At 38.4% G+C, this 19,069-nt stretch overlaps 1 protein-coding gene across 1 annotated transcript in view; it reads left to right on the top strand.

The window, feature by feature from the left end:
• Window positions 1–19,069, top strand: part of LOC126481415 (FAD-dependent oxidoreductase domain-containing protein 1-like) — a 104,671-nt gene that overhangs the window by 10,641 nt on the left and 74,961 nt on the right. The window lies entirely within an intron of this gene.

The raw sequence follows: 19,069 nt of genomic DNA, 5'->3' as shown, positions 1-19,069 counted from the left end.
CCACCAATGCCATATGCTCATTATTATTCATTACAGCTCTCCTTTATCCACCTCAAGACAGCACAAAACCACACTGATAGCAAAAGTGCCCCCATTCTATGTGTGGGTAGGACTTCACAGGTTCTTGCCAGGACACTAAAATCCAGGAAATATACTCCAGCTTTTTGCACTAGGAATATTGTTGCCTGCCTTCTGTTCAGCAGTAAAGATAAGATTCCACCTTTAGAACAGAGTGGAATTTACGGAATTTCCTGCAATCTGTGTGGCAAATGGTGTGCAGTTCAATCATGTAGGGCTATAACCACTAGACTGGCTGAGCATGAAAGGAGTTGGAGACTGAGAAAGAAAGATTCCACCTTCTCTGAGTGTGCTCTTAACGAATGCCATTCATATGATGTGAAATGTGATATTCTCCATGAAGGAAATAAAGGGAGAAACCTAATATTACCTGAAATTGTGGCCATTAATAAACACCAATCAGAGAATCCTGACTTTGTCGTTAAACACAGTCCCACCACTCACAGTTGTTAAAGCAGCAGCCAGTTATTATTCCTCTTGCCACTAGCTAATAAGCGTGTTGAAACTGTTCCACATTCACATTCCATAGACGTCTTTCTTCCTCTCCCTTTATTCGGTCTGTTTGCCACATTCACCAGTTTGTACGTATGACATGGTAGCCTGTGCCATTACTCACTTGTAGAACATTTCTGTTTTATACACTCACATAGGTTTAATATTGGAATGTACTGTAATAAAAGATTTATTTGTTCAATGTCACTTTAAGTATTACAACATGCCTGTGTTTTGTATCGATATAGTCATAAAATGTCACATGATATTAATGTGGAACATAAATACGTTGTATTCAAGTAATTAATATGTCTACGTTCCTCCAAGAACCGACGGAATATTCCGTAAATATTATCAAAATGTTTAAGACTGCGAAGTGCATTCTGTAATACGGTTTTTGAATGCAAAGAGTGTGTAGGCAGCTGAAATTCATTGTCAACTTTTTGATGTTTATAATGAAAATGTAATGAGTGATGGAATGGTGAGAAAATGGGTGAGACAATTCAATGATGGACAAACCAGCGTAGGTGACGAAACATGGAGTGGATGGTTTCTTTTGTCAATGATAGTTTGGTTGAGAAAATGAATGAGAAAACTCACAAAAACAGGCAGTTCATAATAAGAATCCTTTGTGGTGAATTTCTACAAATTTTAAAAACTGTTTTGCATTAGACTGTCACAAAGCACTTAAATTTTCACAAATTATGTTCCTGTTGGGTTTCAAAAATGCTTACAGTTGTCAACAAAATGAAGGAACATGGCAATGCTACAGTGATGAGGGAGATGAATTCTTAAACAGAATTGTAACTGGTGATGAACTTTTGTCATGTCACTCCAGAATTAAAACAACAGTCAGTGGAGTGTAGGCATTCACAGTCCCCCAAGAACAATGTTGTCAGCAGAGAAAATTGTGCACTTTGTTCTGGGATTGATAGGGAATTCTTTCCCAGAGGGGAAACTGTCAATCCAGTACAATATTGTAAAACACCGAGGAAACTTTGGCATGTAATTCAAAAGAAAAGGTGTGGAATGCTCAGTCAAGGCACTGTGTTGCTTTATGACAACACACACCCCAATTTTACTAGTGTCACTCAAATCCTTATTCAGCAATTCAGTTAGGAGCAGTTACATTGCCCACCAAACAGCCCTGGTCTTGCACCCTCTGACTACCACTTGCTCTTGAACTTGAAGCATGGGTTTGGGTGAAGGTACTTTGGCAGCGATGGTGATGCAAAAAACAGTGTTCAATGGTGGCCGACTTCACTGGCACTATCTTTCTATGAAGAGTCCATAGAAAAGTTGGTTTCTTGCTATGAAAAATGTCTGAACAATAGTAGCAAATAGTGTAGAAAAATGATTTGAGAAATGGTCTTTCTTCTAAAAATAAATTTTGGTTTGGAAAAAACTGTTTTATGAGTTTTTTTCCAAAATAGTACTTACTTTCCGGACATGCCTCATAATATAATTTCTCTTATGACTGTTTCTGATGTGCGCCAGATCAGTGGTTTACAACCTGGGGGTAATTACCCCCTGAGGGGTAAAATTAAATTTTCTGAGGGATAAAACCTAAAGATTCGAATCTGTAGCAGTCATGAAACTAAATTATTTTCAAAAGATCATTACTATTATCACAATTTTATTAGACTCTAATATTGATTATGTAAGTTAACAATAATTACTTTTTTCAGTCAGTAGTATTAATGTGGTGGAGGTTACAGGTTCCTCGCATTGTGCACTCACTACACACATATGTTGTGCTTTGTCATGTGCATCACTGACGATAAAACTGAGATGTATACATAGCAAATGCAAAATAAATTGCTTCATTACTCTCTTTGAAACAGATAAATGAATTAATTACCAGTGCAACACAGCAGTAACTGCATCAGGGCTACTATAGTATTGTAACAGTTTTATATTATTGTTATTAGATTGGTTAGACACAAAGTGTCAATAGCCTGGAGTTATCCAGTTTCTGCCAGTTCGTAAATAAGGAGTGCAGCAATGAAGTGATTTATGAACAGTAAGTATAGTGCACAAATCTGAACTTGTTTGATTTCAAATGGGGTTACAGTGGGCTGGTCAAGCAGGTGCCACAATGGAGAGAAATAATGCCACGGAAGCATGTTTTGTAACAAGTGTGTACCCTCACTGTGGATAGTTAGCTTTCTTTTCTGAGAAGGAGTTGTGGGTGGCACTTGCGATGCACTGCAAATTCCTTTGTCATTAATTTTTTTTTTAAATTCATTCCACAGTTTAATAAGGGGAAAGTTGATGATAATGGGGGGAGGGGCGGATGGCGGGGGACTACCTAATGTCTGATATTGCACTCATGAATAATGGCTTAAGAAAGTTTAGGATCCAATTCTCTCGATTAATGTTGTTGGCAAAAGTTCCATTATTGATTAAGCATTTTTCTGGACTTCATTATTGATTACGCATTTTTCTTTATTTGTATCTTTTGTTAGATGTACTACTAAGATAAAACTGAACCTTAATCGGGTACCAGACTCATTTAAATACAGCTGAGAGATGGAGATTTTTCACTATGGGAGCTATTTAGAAACCCAAACTACTTTTATGTTATTTGCGGTCAGGTAAAAAGCCACTTTATATACAGGCTGTATCAAAAATATACTTGTGATGGCACAAGATTATACTGCTACATGAATCAAGATAGTAACATGGGGTGTATTTTAATTTATGCATAATTATTTAATTGGATAGGTAAAAAGTCTACTCACCAAGCGGTGCCAGAACACACACATAAAAGACGGTTGTAATTGGCAAGCTTTTGGAGCCAGTGGTTCCTTCTTCAGGCAGAAGGTTGAATGGGAAGGAAGAAGGGTGATGGAAAAGCTCTGGAGAGGTCTAGGAAAAGGGGTAGATTTCAGGAAAGTCACCCAGAACCGTGGATCAGGGGAGAGTTACCATACTTCTCATCCCGTATGGTAAGTCTCCCCTGACCTGCAGTTGTGGGTGACTTTCCCAAAATCTACCTCTTTTCCTAGACCTCTCTAGTTCTTTTCCTTCACCCCTCTTCCTTCCGCTTCAACCCTTCTGTCTGAAGAAGGAGCTTCTGGCTCCAAAAGCTTGCCAGTTACAACCATCTTTTATGTGTGTTCTGTCGCTACTTGGGGAGCAGATTTTTTATCTATCTGATTAAATAATTTTGTCAATAATTAATTTATGCATATAACTATAAAGTTTTTATTTTCAAAAGAGCTATCTGATTTTACAAAAGTTGTATCTTTTACATGCATGCACGTAAAATATTATGTTTAGGGTCAAAGTTTTCATTAACCTTTCACAAATGTTCAATATGCTCTCCACTGGACACACAAAAAAGTCCAGACATTAGTGAAATTTATCCCTTACTTTTGTAAGCTGTCTGGAAATACTGCATTTTCCAATTTGAAATACAGCACTGCCAACACTAGCATTCTTCTTTTCAGGCCTTTCTCTCGTATCTCAAACTGAGGACAGGGATCAATATCATCTCCCCTCTCCTCAGAAGCCCACTGCATCCAAACAGCACATCTTAACACACTAATGATAAACCCTATCCTAAAACATATAACCTTATCTAAACAACAATGTAAGAAAAGATAGATTGCTACTTATTGAAAAGATGACATGCTAAGTTGTAGGCAGGCACAATTAAGACACTTACAAATAAGCTTTCAGCCACAGCCTCCATTGGAAAAAGAGAAACACACATCCTTCAAGTGCTAGTACTATCCCTATCTTCCTGCTCAAACCATCTACATTTCCATTTCCTCCCACGTTAGTGGATTACTTCATACTCAAATTCACTAAGTTTCAATGCCCATCTCAGCAATGTACTGGATGGGTCTCTGAGACCTAGTAACCACTTGAAAGCAGCATGGTCTGTTACTGCCTTGAATTTCTTACCATACAGGTAACTTCAGAAGTATATTACTCTGTACACTAAGCTGAGCATCTCTCTCTTTGCTGTGGAATAATTTCTCTGTGCTGCACTGAACTGTCAGGATGTAAAGGGAAAAATATGTTCCTGACCCTCCTGCCTGACTCAAAACACATGCAGGAGTATGATTTGATCCATCATGTTATAATATGAACTCCTTTTGAAAGTCTGGAAACACCAACACAGGTCTTGATGTTAAATGCTCCCTGACATTCCTCTGACCTTACAAATTTAGTACCCTTTTTCAACAATCGTGTAAGTGGTTTTGCAATATCTGCAAACCCCCTCATGAACCTCCTATAATAATTCATGAGACCCAGAAAGGATTACAACTCCTTTATTGTTCCTGGTACCAGAAAATCTTGTATTGCTTTCATTAATCTAGAATGAAAAATTATTTTATTACATTATTGCAGGGTACTTCAGCAACCAGTTTTGAATTATTCCAGAATAAAAACAGTCTTGGTATTTAATATTACTGATGTGTTGTATCCTTTAGGTGCATTATCAGACTGTGTAAAAGTAGTTGGAAATGTAAATCTTCTGCCATAAAGCCATATAAAATGGAAAATGGATGCAACTGTTGCTGGATATGTAATCCATCGCTCATAAAAAATTATGAAACACCAGGTATAACTTGAGCGCACATGGCAGTGTCAGCTAATGATATGGTCCAACTAGTTAACTTGCTGTTGTGCAAAGTGCATTTTTCCGTGCTGAGTGTCAAACAGGTTGCTTGTAATCTTTTTAACACTTCCCTCTGACCTCTATTCTCTTCCATATCCCTTGAAAAGACGATTATGTAATCAAGATACAATAGATGCTGAGGTAGTTTCACTTCTTTCAGCACTCCATCTAGCAAGTTTTGGAATCTTCTTGTTGCATTCTGCAGCCCAAAAGGCATTGTTCTATATTGGTTGTTTCCCCAGGGTGCAGAAAACGCCGTTTATTTATCTGTTATCCAGAGCCATTTCGAAGCGATGGTACCCACTCCTTAAGTCCATTTTTAGGAATACTGGCTTTGCTGTGTGTTATCTATAGTTTCTGTGATGTCTGGAACTGGCTAAGCATCTATTGTAGTCTTATTATCCAAATGGTGGTAATCGCAATAAATGCGACACTTCTTTGAGCCATCCATCTTTGGGTACAATCACAGTTGCCGCCCCAAGGGGCTGCTGCTCTTTACTTTTCCCATCAGCCAATTGCTGATCTATAAAGTCCTCCAAAACCGGTTAAAGTCCTCCAAAACTGGTTGCAGTGATCATGGTATTCTGTCGATACACTGATGCTTCATTGCTTGTCGGAATCCTGTGTCATGCTACAGGTATAGCGGGCAAGGCCCTTGCAGAAGAAACAGATCCTGAAACTCCAGCAACAGGCCTCCGTCTTAGTTCTTCCTTTCCCCTTTAAGTGCTTCAATTTTTCACAAAATGCAGTCCTAGCAGCATCCCGTGCCCTCTTACAGCCTACATAATGTGCGTGGCAATCTTCCTCATCCAGAATTTATAGGGTAGCTAACAAAGTTTCCTTCAACAACTTAACCCCCTCAATACCAAAATTATCCACATTGATGAGTACCACTTTGCCTCTGTCCCTCTCTCATATACGTAGAGTTTTGTGTTTCACCAAACAACACTTTATATCCAATACTTCATTGGTTTCCAGCAGTTCTACTACACATACCAACTGGTAAGTCATGCTCCACAGTCACCGATAGTGACTTTCCAGCATCTCCTGATACACAGTCATGGGAATCAAATCAGGTCTTAATGTCATTGCTCGTGGTTTCACTGGATTGTCTCATATGTTAGACATTCCTTGCAGCAGATCAACATTGACACCAGTTTTGCCGAGCCGGAATTTCTTCCCACAAAGTTCCACTTGATGTCATCAGAGGTCATTTATGGCATGATGTCGATGCAGAAAGTCTAACCCTAGGATATTGCTGTAGTCCTTCCTTACATGAGACTCCATTTCCACACATTACATAAACTTGGTTGTCTCCAATGAAAAAGTCATCACCCCCGCAAACTGTAACATGGTGGGTTCCAAAGTCTCCTACCCACTAACTCCCTTGAGACCATCGACACGTGGGCCCCTATGTCCAACAGTACTTTATATCCCTATCTTTTATGACACCCACTACGGCACATTCTGCTTTCACATTCGTTTTTACTGCAGTCACCTTTGCTGGAAACTCCTTCCAGCAGCTCTGGGGCTCCCTCTTGAGTTTAATGGGTACTTCTTATCACCCAGACCACCTCTCCCATTACCCTAATATCCCTGCCATTGGTCCTTTTCCATTAAACCGTGTGTAGTCTACAGCATATCTATTACCCCTCTGTGGCTGGTTTCATGATGGTAAACCTCATATAATCACATCCCCTGATTGTCACCACACAAGAACAAAAATTAGTGCACTCACCCCAAATGAAGATTTTGTAGGCTGTAGCTTGGACGTCACACTGCAGAGGTGGCACACCTTCTGCTGTCAATTATGGTGACATCGGCACTTCTGACACCACTCAAGAAGTATGACTGACCCCTCCCTGAAGAGAGTGGGATGAGTGGTAAACCAAAATCCCTGTGGAAACACTATTGACAATGAAGAATGACTTTTATGGACTTCAAAACATGACGTAATGAGGCAGGCATTCGTCTGCCCCTGGCTGATGCTGATACATGGGTGGTGGCTTCTGCCTGTAGCTGCTGAGCCAACACCCTGCATTGCCAAGGCCAGCAATCTTTGGAGGCCACAGTTATTGATGTCAGTAGCACTGTGTATTGTGCTGTCACAGTGTTCCACTCAGGAAATGGCTCCACAGTGGCAGCGTGTGGAGTCAACCTGCTGTCCTCAAACAAGTGTCAGGTGGCAGGTGGCGCTGTGGTGCCGAGTCCCACTGGGAACTCAGCATTGGTTGTAGCAGGCACAGATGGCAGGTTGACAGGGCTGTGGCATCAAATCCTGTGAAGAATATAGTGCTGGCTGCAGGCGCAGTCCAATCTTGAAGCCATGGCTGCTGCTGCTGGCAATGATGCCCACTCGTCTCATCGTCCAGCATAATTGACATTGTGGGGATGCTGCTGGCTTCTGGTGATGAGAAACGATCTTCGTCTCAGAATTCAGACTTATTTATATGCCTCTGCCATGCATTTGTTTTACTAAAACCAGCACATAGTGATATCGCTCATAACGAGAGACCTGCTCTGTTGTGGTGACATTACCCTATTGGCTACACACTACACAGTTACCGCCGTGAGGTACACGTTATTGTTGCACTCGGTTGTCCTGGCTCCACAATCCACTTGTGTGTCTGTTGTTGTGATCCACATCCAGGTCATCACACTGGTGGCTACTGGCTCATCGTCATGAATGAATGCTCTACAGCAGCTTGCACATTCATCCCCATTACTTCTGCTAAAGACTTATAATTTTTGTGCAAAGAGGTAACAGTACTACATCATCTATTCAGCTCCTTTACCTTTACTGCACAAATTGTGACATTATGCTCCTGCCGGTGGCACACGCTCCAACTCTGAATGAAGCGATAGGCCTGGAAAGAGGGTGGCCGGTCAGAAGGTAAGTACCCAGTGTGTCTTGCAAAAACAGACTATATGTGTAACAATGGACTGTACCCTTATTTGTAAACTTTTCTCTGCCTGCGAAGTCAGATTCATCATTTTTCATAATATTCATAATGAAACTAATTTTGTTAATGCCATTGGTGGCCCACTCTTATACTCACTCAGTGCAGCCCTTTGGATTGATCTATCTCATCCGAACAGCATCTATGTGGACGTACTAATTCCTTTCTCCCAACCTGCTGGAACAGGGATGAGCCCATTCTGTTGTTGCCAAAGGATTCCTCTCCCCTCAAACTGCATCTTATGTTTTATTAGTTTGGTGCATATGTTCATAGCATTTTTGTTTTGCATGTTGATATTCCAGTTGCTATGGGTGTATTTGTCAATTGTCATTTTTGTTTATAGTTCACTGTTGCTATTTGAATTTACATGTTATCATTTTGTCATTTGGAGATAGTGAGTGAAGCTTTGGATGCTAGATAATGGAGTGCCAGGTGGAGAAATCAGAACATTTCTGACATATTCTTGTGTTTTTGACAAAGAAACTTGGCAAAAACCATGCAAATTGAGAAGTCATTTGATTTTGTTTTTGCTACAAGTTTTGACAGTTCAAAATGCCATTTTCAGGCCCCATATGCACCTCTAAAAAAGTGATCGATATTGGCATACTGGGGCAGTCTGTTTCTGGATGTCATGAATTCTCAAGTGCTTCCTTAGAAGACTTGACTGAAATTCTTCTGTTTGTGGGGTGACAGCAGTGAAGACAGCCAGAAACATTTGTGCCGTACATGGGAATAATACCAAGGCAAGAAAATGGTTTTCTCATTTTAATGAGAAGTGTTTTGACGTTAGTAACTCTGTCCTTATTCAGGAAGACATTTGAGATTTGTTGAAGATTGTGTGAACACATTAATCCACATGATCCACATCAGTGTACTCGAGAAGTGGAAAATGTGATTAACTGTGGTCATTCCACTATTGTGTGACATTTGCATGCAATGAGGGAGGTTCAAAAATTGGTCACTTGGGTACCACTTCCTCTAAGGCAAAATCACAAAAATCAATGGGTGGGTATATGTTCATCTTTGCTTGCTTGTCATCGATTGGCTCATGAACAACACCAACAATTCCTGTTATGTATCATTACTAATGGTGAGAAATGATGCCTTTATGCTAACATAAGGAAAGGAAAGGATGACTGAGCACAAACAAAGCAGCAACTCCCCCCACAAAGACCTATGCGCATCCGCAAGGCATCTGGTGGAATAGATCTTCTGCGGGCTTTCCGTGTCGCCTTGAGTAACAATGACCAAACATGGCTGTGGCATACTGCCTTGAATTCTGCTGATTGGCTCAATTAAAAATTACATAACCCAAAAATGAGACTTTGGATTTTGATCCACGTGGCATAAATTGCAAAATTCCAACCACATATTTTATGATCTGTTCTACAATAAGCTACGCTTTTTCTCAACTTAAGGGATTATGTGAGATTATTTTTGGAAATGAGCATTGACAAGGTAATCACACACCCATCGACATCTTATGATGGAAATGAAATGAAAAATAAACGATTGTATACTATAGACGCCTGGGAATCCCCCCCCCTAGTGCAGTTCACCCACTGAGGTGCAAGTCTTTTCAGTTGATGCCACATATTCCTTCTGTGTTGTTGTTGATGAAATGATGATGAGGACAACACAACACCAAGTGGAGAAAGTCTCTGACCCAGCCAGGAATCGAACCCTGACCCACTGCATTGCAGTCAGACATGCTGACCACACAGATAAGAGGGCAGACCTAATGGCGGAGATCTGCAGTCTGAACACACTTCAGTCATGGTTGTCAGGCAGCTTAGATGTTCTTCAAATGTGTTTGGAAAAATGACCATGTCATCCAGATTAGCAAAGACACATTATCCATTTAAGGAGTAGAAGCAGGTTGTACATCATACATTCAAAGGCAGCTGAGTTGTTATATTAGGCAAACAGCGTAACTTTCTACACATAGAGGTCTTCAGGAGTTATGAAGGCAGTTATTTCCTCGTCAGCCTTGATTTGTCAGTAGCCTGTCTGCATTTCCATATTTAAGAAGTACTTTGCTCCTTTCAAGCATTTTAGGGTGTCATAAGTGCACAGTAACTGGTAGACATCTCTTTTCCTGAGTTTGTTCATTCATTGGTAGTTGATGCAGAGACACCATGTACCATTCTTTTTCTTCATGAGCACCATACAAGAGGACAAAGGACTCTCTAAAGGTTCAATGATGCCATCTTGCAGCATCTTCTCCACTTGGTCCCAGATTGTCCATCGTTCAACCAGTGAAACCATACAGAAGGGCTGGCAAATTGTTGGATGATCCCTTTTGCTGATACAGTGTTTTACCATGGGCCACTTGATCTGCCTTTCCACTTCTTCAGATTTGAAAGCATCTAAAAACTGACACAGAAGAGATAAGACTCACCAACTTTGTTTCTCAGTCTGGCCAGATTATATTGACAGTTTGATTTTAGCTTCCTTCTGTGCTTTGTGTATTGTGGTAGCAGAACATGATTCTTTGTTGATGGCAATAAGCTGCTCTTCCTGGGTGGGTTCAGTTGTTCCCACCCACACACCTGTAGGGATGAGTTGCAGCTGCTCACGACAAGTAGTGATAACAAAGTTCTCCTTGATCAGCTGCAGTTCTTATGATTGGCACTGGAATGCAGATTTCTTTTGTGAGCTTGACTCTTTTTTTTTAACTGAAAAAGCTTCATAATGTAACTGAGCATCTACAAGAGCTTTGCCAATATAGAACTCTGGTATTTCAAAAAATAATCTTCTTTAACTGTTGATGATAAGCATTCAATGTTAGTGAAAAAGAAGCAATTATGGCGACTAGTGTCCAGACAGGTTGACAGTCAATGATGACATCAGTGAGATTTCGTGACATCTTGTTGACTGTCCATGGAGAATTTTCATCTGTGATGGCATCACCTCCATAAATTGTTGCCTCAATAAGTTTTTCTGGATTTGGAAGCTAGGCAAGCGGCAGGTATCTCTGTATGACAACAGAAAATGGCTACAGCATGTTGGGGAGTGACCTCATGCAGGGTAATGCAGTGGGCTTCAATCCACAGAGTGATCATAATCACGTGAAGTTGAGTGGCGGGAAAACAGCTGTTGTAATGCTTGATGTCTGGTAAAAACTTGTGTTCTTTCTCTGCATTAGTGTACAGTGTGTCCAGGGTGACCACATTGAAACATACTGGTGTATTTTCCTCTGTCATCCAAATGTCTTTCTTCTGCATAGCCTTTAACTTGTGGAGGATGTGGTTGCACCTGTGTTGATCAGATGCTGGATTGTTGTTTCATGTCTGTGGTATAAGCCCCAGTTGTCCAAGTCCTTTTTTCCTGGGGCATGGTATTGACATTCATGGCTACTATAATCCAACATTTCTGACCTTCATAAAATGCTATATCTGGCTTGTGAGGGAGGTGAGGTTGTGATGGTCTTCCCTAACTGCCATAGGGTGCACATTGGGGCTCGGTCATACTTCCTCATCCAACTCTCTTTTTCTGTTGCATTTCCTCAATGCACTGGCACCACTTGATGAATTTCTCAGTTGTTGTGACATCCTTTACCAGAACAGCCTGGTACATATTCTCTGCTACCATTTTCAAGTGTGAGATTTTGTCGGCTTCCTGTATGTAGTATTTTGTTGTTTCACCGTGACACTGAGGCCCTGTTCTTTATTTTATTTTATTTCTGCTAATTGGACTTGCTGTTGGTTGTCACCAAATGTTTTCTTCAGTTCAGCTGTGAAATTGTCCCAGCTATCAAGCTTCTCTTTCTTGTCCTTGGACCACTGCTGAGCAGTGACCTCCAAGCAAAAGTACACATTTGCCAAATGCATCATGTCACCCAACCTATTTTATATGGTGACTCAATAGAATCATGGATCCTGATCTGTGTCTCTGGTAAAATTGATGGCTACCTGATGTGTAGCTGACTTGTTGCCATTTTGGAATCTGTTGGGACCTGAATGTATGGACCTTAGGAATTATGTAGTGCTTGTATTCCAGTTTGTGTTTGTGGAGGCAACGGTGTCATCGGTAACCACAATCCAGTCCAAATCCAGAAGCAGACTTGTCAGTGAAGTACAATGCTTAACATTGAAAGCACATTTATAAGGAACACCAACATACAGCCAGAACAGAACTGAAGTCCTGGTTGGAGAGTGCTGCTGTTTATATAGACATTGAATATTCCACAAGATTCAAACATTAAAAACATAGGAAATCTCGAGCACTTTCCAGAAATGGTAGACTGTAAGTAACATATAATTGCTGATGGTTGGGTTTCAACTGGCAACTCATAGCATGCCAACCAGTGACTCTTAACTGATATGTGACATTGTGAGCAGCACAGCATGCAGCGGTATTCCTGGCAGTTGATTTCACACTTTTTTTTTAGTGTCATCAGTATTAGGATTATTTGATGATGTTCATCTCTTTCTGTATGCTACTTAAATTTCCATCTCTAAATAGCTAATACATACTACATTAAACCTATTTTTTTTAACCTAATGCATGTCTGCCTTTACATATTTTCCCTTTCTTAATGCTTCTTCCAGTAAGTATTCCTGTATGCTGCAACACATGTCTGGCTAACTTGTTTCTTTTCCTTGTAAATACTTATTTTCTCTTCTATTCTTTCAGTATGTCTTCATTTCATGTTGTGTAACTCCCCTTTTAGTTTTTAAGATCCTTCTATAGCACAGTATTTCAGATCGTTTTAGTTTCTATTCCTTCTCCAGTTTTTTAATGATCAGTATTTCAGACCCATACAGTAACTGCCCCAGAATTTTTTTCTTTCAGTTAATTGTCAGTTTTTAACTTCACTGCAACTAATTGTGCTTGAATCTTATTGCCTTTTATAGGAATAAACTTCGTCTGAAGTGTATATTAGTTGCCACATTATTAGGACTCTGTTATGAATTTTCATGTAATATTTCAAGAAATTAGCATCATCTTCTTGTCAGTAGCAGTTGGTCACTTTGTCATGGGTGACTACCATTGCAACTGTGCATGCTTCCTTAATTTCACAGTAGTTTTGCTGGTCTATCACATCAACATCTCCTCAAGGAGAGGGCAGGATTGTCATGTGTAAAACACAGAATGAGTTAATGAACGAGCATGTTGTGTCCCCCCCCCCCCCCCTTCCCCGCCACCCAGAGCTCCACTTCTCATCCCCCTGCTTTCTGAGCCAAGAATATTGCACTCAGTGCCCAGTTGATATTTCCAAACATAGAGCCATACGTATCCATCATCTTCATTGAAATGAATGGCAATTTCACCTTCTGTATTACAGAAACCTTTTAAGTAAATGTAAAATGTGATTTATTAGTCTTATTACTTACTTTGTCCAGATCATAAGATCTGTTGTACAGGAGACACATCAAGTTTAACAAAAATATAATGTATAATGATTTACAGAAATTCTTTTTACACAAATTTTAAGAATAATGCCAATAAATACAACACTAAAATATTTACTATAAATTAACAGTTTACCAATTTCCTTTGTTGTACACAGACAACACTACAATATTAGCTACAGATTTTTATTATTCAAAGTGTCAGACTGTCTTCCATGAATTCTTCAATGGTGTAGTAACATTTCTCTATTAAAATATTGTGGAGTAAACTTTTCAGTGAACCAAGGTCCATTGTTAATATGTTTCTTCCTTTTAATTTCTTATATATTCTTAGCCCCATGTACAGTGGTGTCTGAGCATAAAGCTTTTAAGTGATGCGAAGGAAATTTGATATTTTCCTTGTGGCGAGTACCATAGCTATGCTTAAAACAGAACTTTTCAAGATTATGCTGATTATCATATACAAAAATCAAAATTTCAAAAATGTACAATGGAGTAATTGTTAGTATTTTTAATTTCTTGAACAAGGCAACATGAATCATTTTTGTAGGCAGCACACATGTTTTTAACTATTTTCTTCTGAAGAATTAGTAGCCTTGTACTGCTTCTAGAGTTTCCCCAGGAAATTATCCCATACCAAATAACAGATTCAAAATATCTGTGGTAGACTGTCTTTCTTGTGTCCATATGAGTGCCACCAGATAAAATAAACGTAGCAAAAGCTAGGGAATTTGATTTATTTATCAGGAAGTCTGTATGTGTCTTCCAGTTTAAACTTTTATCAAGCTTTAGGCCCAGGAATTTCACATGGCTCACTTTTGTCATCATTTGATTATTATGGCTATTCGTACAGGACATGTTGCTGACAATTTAGAGACAAATTGCATTATCTGGGTCTTAGTGACACCGAGCTTTAGCCCATTTTTATGGAACTAGGATTCCAGTTTCACAAGAACATTTTCTATACCATCTGGAATCTTTTCTGTTGTATCATTTTCTATCAGGACTGAGGTGTCATCTGCGAACAAGACTGAATGAGCATCAATATTTAATGGTAAATCATATATATACAACAAGAATAGGTAAGGACCCAGTATTGAACCCTGTGGAACTACTTGGGAAATTGTTTTCCATTTGGAGTGGTGCTTAACTGGATTTGATGTTAAAATATCTCTTTGTTTCCTCTCTGTCAGGTAAGAGTTGAACAACTGTAATGCTGTAGTCTTCAGTCCAATAGCTCTTCAGTTGGTGAAGTAATAATGAGTGATTCACTGAGTCAAAAGCTTTAGATCACAGAATATTCTTGAGACTTTTGTACCATGTTCTAGTGAGGAGCTTATTTTTCTGTAAATTCTTTGGTGGTATTTATGGTGCTTTTTCCTCATTGAAAACCAAACTGTTATTTACAAATAAAGTCATTTACTGTAAGGAAATTTTTTCAGTTGTTTTGCCACAAGTTTTTCAGATATTTTAGAAAATAAACATATCTTCTGGTGATCTCTTTTTAAATAATGGCTTAATCTCTGCATACTTTAGGACATCTGGGAATGACCCATGTTCAAAGGACTGGTTTACAATAATAGTCGCTGGGTATGAAATAATATGGCGTACTGCCTTGATTACCATGGAAGGTATTCCATCCCATCCAGTTGAATTTTAATTTTTTTTCACATCATTCTGAGTATTTTTTCTGATTTTTTTTTTTAAACAAATGTTTTGTATGTCATCTCTATGCCTGAAAATCATATTGTCCTGATGGGCTGTCATGTCTATGTCAGAATTTGCTATATTGACAAAGAAATCATTGAAGCAATTTGACATTTGAACATGATTTACAATAATATCACCCTGAAACCTAATTTGAGAAATGTCTTGACTTTTAACATTTATTCCCAACTCTGATTTCACAACAGACCAGACTGCCTTTGTTTTATTTCTTTGTTTGTTTATGAATATACTATTTGCCTTTTTTTCCTGCCAGCATCACTTTTTTGAATATAATCTTATAACACTTAACATGTGTTATAAAATTAGGGTTTCTATTTACTTTGAGCTCATTGTGTAGCTGTCTTTTTCTGGCACTTGAAAAAATTTTTATGCCTGGTGTAATCCAATTTCGTTTATTCCTGACACTCTTTTGGAAAGATTGTGGGGGAAATGTTTCATGGGATATATATATTGAACGAAAGTGCTGGCAGGTCGATAGACACACAAACAAACACAATTACGTTTGTTATTGTTACTGTTGCATTTCGAAATCTTTCCTGTCATCTTATTTTCTCTTTCTGTTTTTGCTAGTAGTTCCACTTTGTATTCACCTTCTCCTCTTTACCGAAAAAGTTTGTGTTTGTTTGTGTGTCTATCGACCTGCCAGCACTTTCGTTCGGTAAGTCACATCATCTGTGTTTTTAGACATATTTTTCCCACGTGGAATGTTTCCCTCTATTATATTCATATCATTAATTTGAACCCAACAATTACGTTTGTTATTGTTACTGTTGCATTTCGAAATCTTTCCTGTCATCTTATTTTCTCTTTCTGTTTTTGCTAGTAGTTTCACTTTGTATTCACCTTCTCCTCTTTACCGAAAAAGTTGGTGTTTGTTTGTGTGTCTATCGACCTGCCAGCACTTTCGTTCTGTAAGTCACATCATCTGTGTTTTTAGATATATTTTTCCCACGTGGAATGTTTCTCTCTCTCTCTCTCTCTCTCTCTCTCTCTCTCTCTCTCTCTCTGTCCTTTTTTCCCCCTAAGGTAAGTCTTTCCGCTCCCGGGATTGGAATGACTCCTTACCCTCTCCCTTAAAACCCACTTCCTTTCGTCTTCCCCTCTCCTTCCCTCTTTCCTGATGAGGCAACAGTTTGTTGCGAAAGCTTGAATTTTGTGTGTATGTTTGTGTTTGTTTGTGTGTCTATCGACCTGCCAGCGCTTTTGATCCGCTCAGCAAAAAGTGTGTTTGGAAATTCAAATACTGCCATTAGTGCAATTTTATACAGAAGGTCAGTAAGTGATACATACATAAACAAGATAAACAGTGGAATCAGGGAAGAGCGTGACAAGCTGGGTGCAATTTTTGTACACTCAAATAAATTTGTATATATATATATATATATATATATATCACAGTGGTCTAAAGGCCAGGTTGTAACACTTATCACAAAACAACTCAAAATTAAGATTCAGATTTTAGTTTCTCTTTTTTGGGGAGCTCTATAAACAAGGCTGAGTGATCAGATGTCCCTAGATCTAGGCAAAACTTCCTTGTATCATCAAACTAATAATTTGTAATAATATTATCTATGCAGGGTGCTGAGTGGAAGTTTTTTCTAGTGCACATAGTAAAGTTTAACTTGAAACTAGATTTTTGGATTAAATCGCAAAATTTATCAATCTCACTGCTTTCAATTAATGTATTTAAGTTGATGTTTCCTACAATCACAATCTTTTTCTTGCTTTCTTTTTTAAGTTTATCTAAGAAATATTGAAATGTGTCTAAGAGCAGTTTAGTAGCAGAACTCCCAGGAATTCTACGAATTGGTATTATCGCAGTATTTAAATCACACAACTATACACAACAGCTTTCAAAAATACATTCTTCATTTAGATAACTAAAATCTTCTTTCACTTTAAAGTTTAAGGAGGCATGCAGTAAGATACAGGAGCCCCCACGAGATTTGTTTTTTCTACAAAAGCTGCTGGCAAGTTTGAAATAACTAATTTTATTCAGAATGTCTATGCATTCTTTTGTGAGCTAGTGTTTATTTAAGCAGACTATCTTCATGTTTGCCAGTTCAGAAAGTATAACTTGTAGTTCATCAATTTTAGAGTAACCTGGATTTGGATGTTTTTCTGCTAAACTGTTTCTATTTAGATGCATCATGATAGAATTTTTGAGGTTGTTTATACTTTGAAGAGCCCCACATGTGCCATTATATTTACAGTTTGCAGTTTGGATCACCACTTCTGTTTTCTCACCCCTTTCGAAAGTTTTCAGTTTCTGTTGCTTTTAATGATTCTACAATAATTTTGCTCAAAGTCATTGAACATAACCTATTCAAGTGTAGTCCATCATTTCCCACACACTTACTACTTACAAATTTATTTGAGTGTACAAAAATTGCACCCAGCTTGTCACGCTCTTCCCTGATTCCACTGTTTATCTTGTTTATGTATGTATCACTTACTGACCTTCTGTATAAAATTGCACTAATGGCAGTATTTGAATTTCCAAACACACTTTTTGCTGAGCGGATCAAGTTCCATGTTTCACTGATTATTTCTTCCTTACTGCTGTTCTGGATGGAATTTGTTCCAGCATGAATGAAAACACTTTCGTATTTGTCCTTTTTTTCATTTTAACTTTCAGTTTATCTTTGTTTCTAATTTAGAATATTTTGAAAGTGTCTGCTGATCTGATGTGATCAGATTCTAAGGATGAACATCGATTTCACAGCCTGGAGCTGTAACATTTTTCAGTATGGAGTCGCCAACAACCAGAAAGTCCCTTTTTTTCAATCGGTTTTGCTGCGGCACTTCCACGTTTGCCTTTTTGTAGGTCACTGTTTCCCATTTATATTTGTTTACAGATAGTCCAGTGGGTGGATTTTTGATCACATTTCGCACACCATATGTATTTTGAAGGTTTTGTTTCATACTTGATTGGTGCTTTTCAGAAACCCTGGATTCTGTTTCACTTATTTCCGTTTCATGGATATCACACACACACACACACACACACACACACACAAATGTTTTTCTTGAGTTAATCCATCATTTTCTTTCTTTTTAGTCAGTAATTCAGTTTTCAATGTCCTTGTGTAGCTGCTTTATAATTTAGTTTTTTTGTATCTTCTTTTATTTTCATTTCACACGCACATGCCTGTTTTTCCTATATTAATCACTCCATTTCTTTTTTTATAGTCACTATTTCGATATTTAATGCCTCAATGTCCTTTTGTAGCAACATTGTAATAACTGTACTTACAAGATCGGCTGTTTCAACTCATAAACAAACGTAGCATATCCATGGAATATCATCAATGATGAATTTTAGGTTCATTTTTGTGCACTTTTCGTGCAACCAGTAATTGCACTTGACACACAAAATACCCTTCATCACTCACTTTTCACATTCTCTACATGAAAAACTGTTTATTTTTTGCTTTTTTTTGACAAGAGTGAAACTTTACGTATGAACTAAGATTTTGTGTTCATTGTACAGTAGCAAACTTTTCTAAGCTTCTGATCTTTATGCACCAGTGTTGGTGTGACAGATTAATTCTGTATAACAGGTACTATACGGTGTGTCTTAAAATATGAGTATTTGTTTCATGAAATGACCAACAAGGATCATAATTTGTAGTAAACAGTATGTTGAATTTGATCCATTGGAACGATTATAAGCAGCAGTATTATTGGGTAAGAAAGATATGTAGGAAGACAAAGTTAACAGGAAGATTAGAATTTAATGTCTCTTCGACTCTGACATCAGTAGATGGACAAAATTCAGATTGGGCAAGAATAGATGTGGAAACCAGTCATATCCT

The sequence above is a fragment of the Schistocerca serialis genome, chromosome 5 (assembly GCF_023864345.2).
Source record: "Schistocerca serialis cubense isolate TAMUIC-IGC-003099 chromosome 5, iqSchSeri2.2, whole genome shotgun sequence".
NCBI lineage: Eukaryota > Metazoa > Arthropoda > Insecta > Orthoptera > Acrididae > Schistocerca > Schistocerca serialis.
The sequence above is the reverse complement of the archived record's forward strand: the minus strand, read 5'-3'. Positions and strand labels throughout refer to the sequence as shown.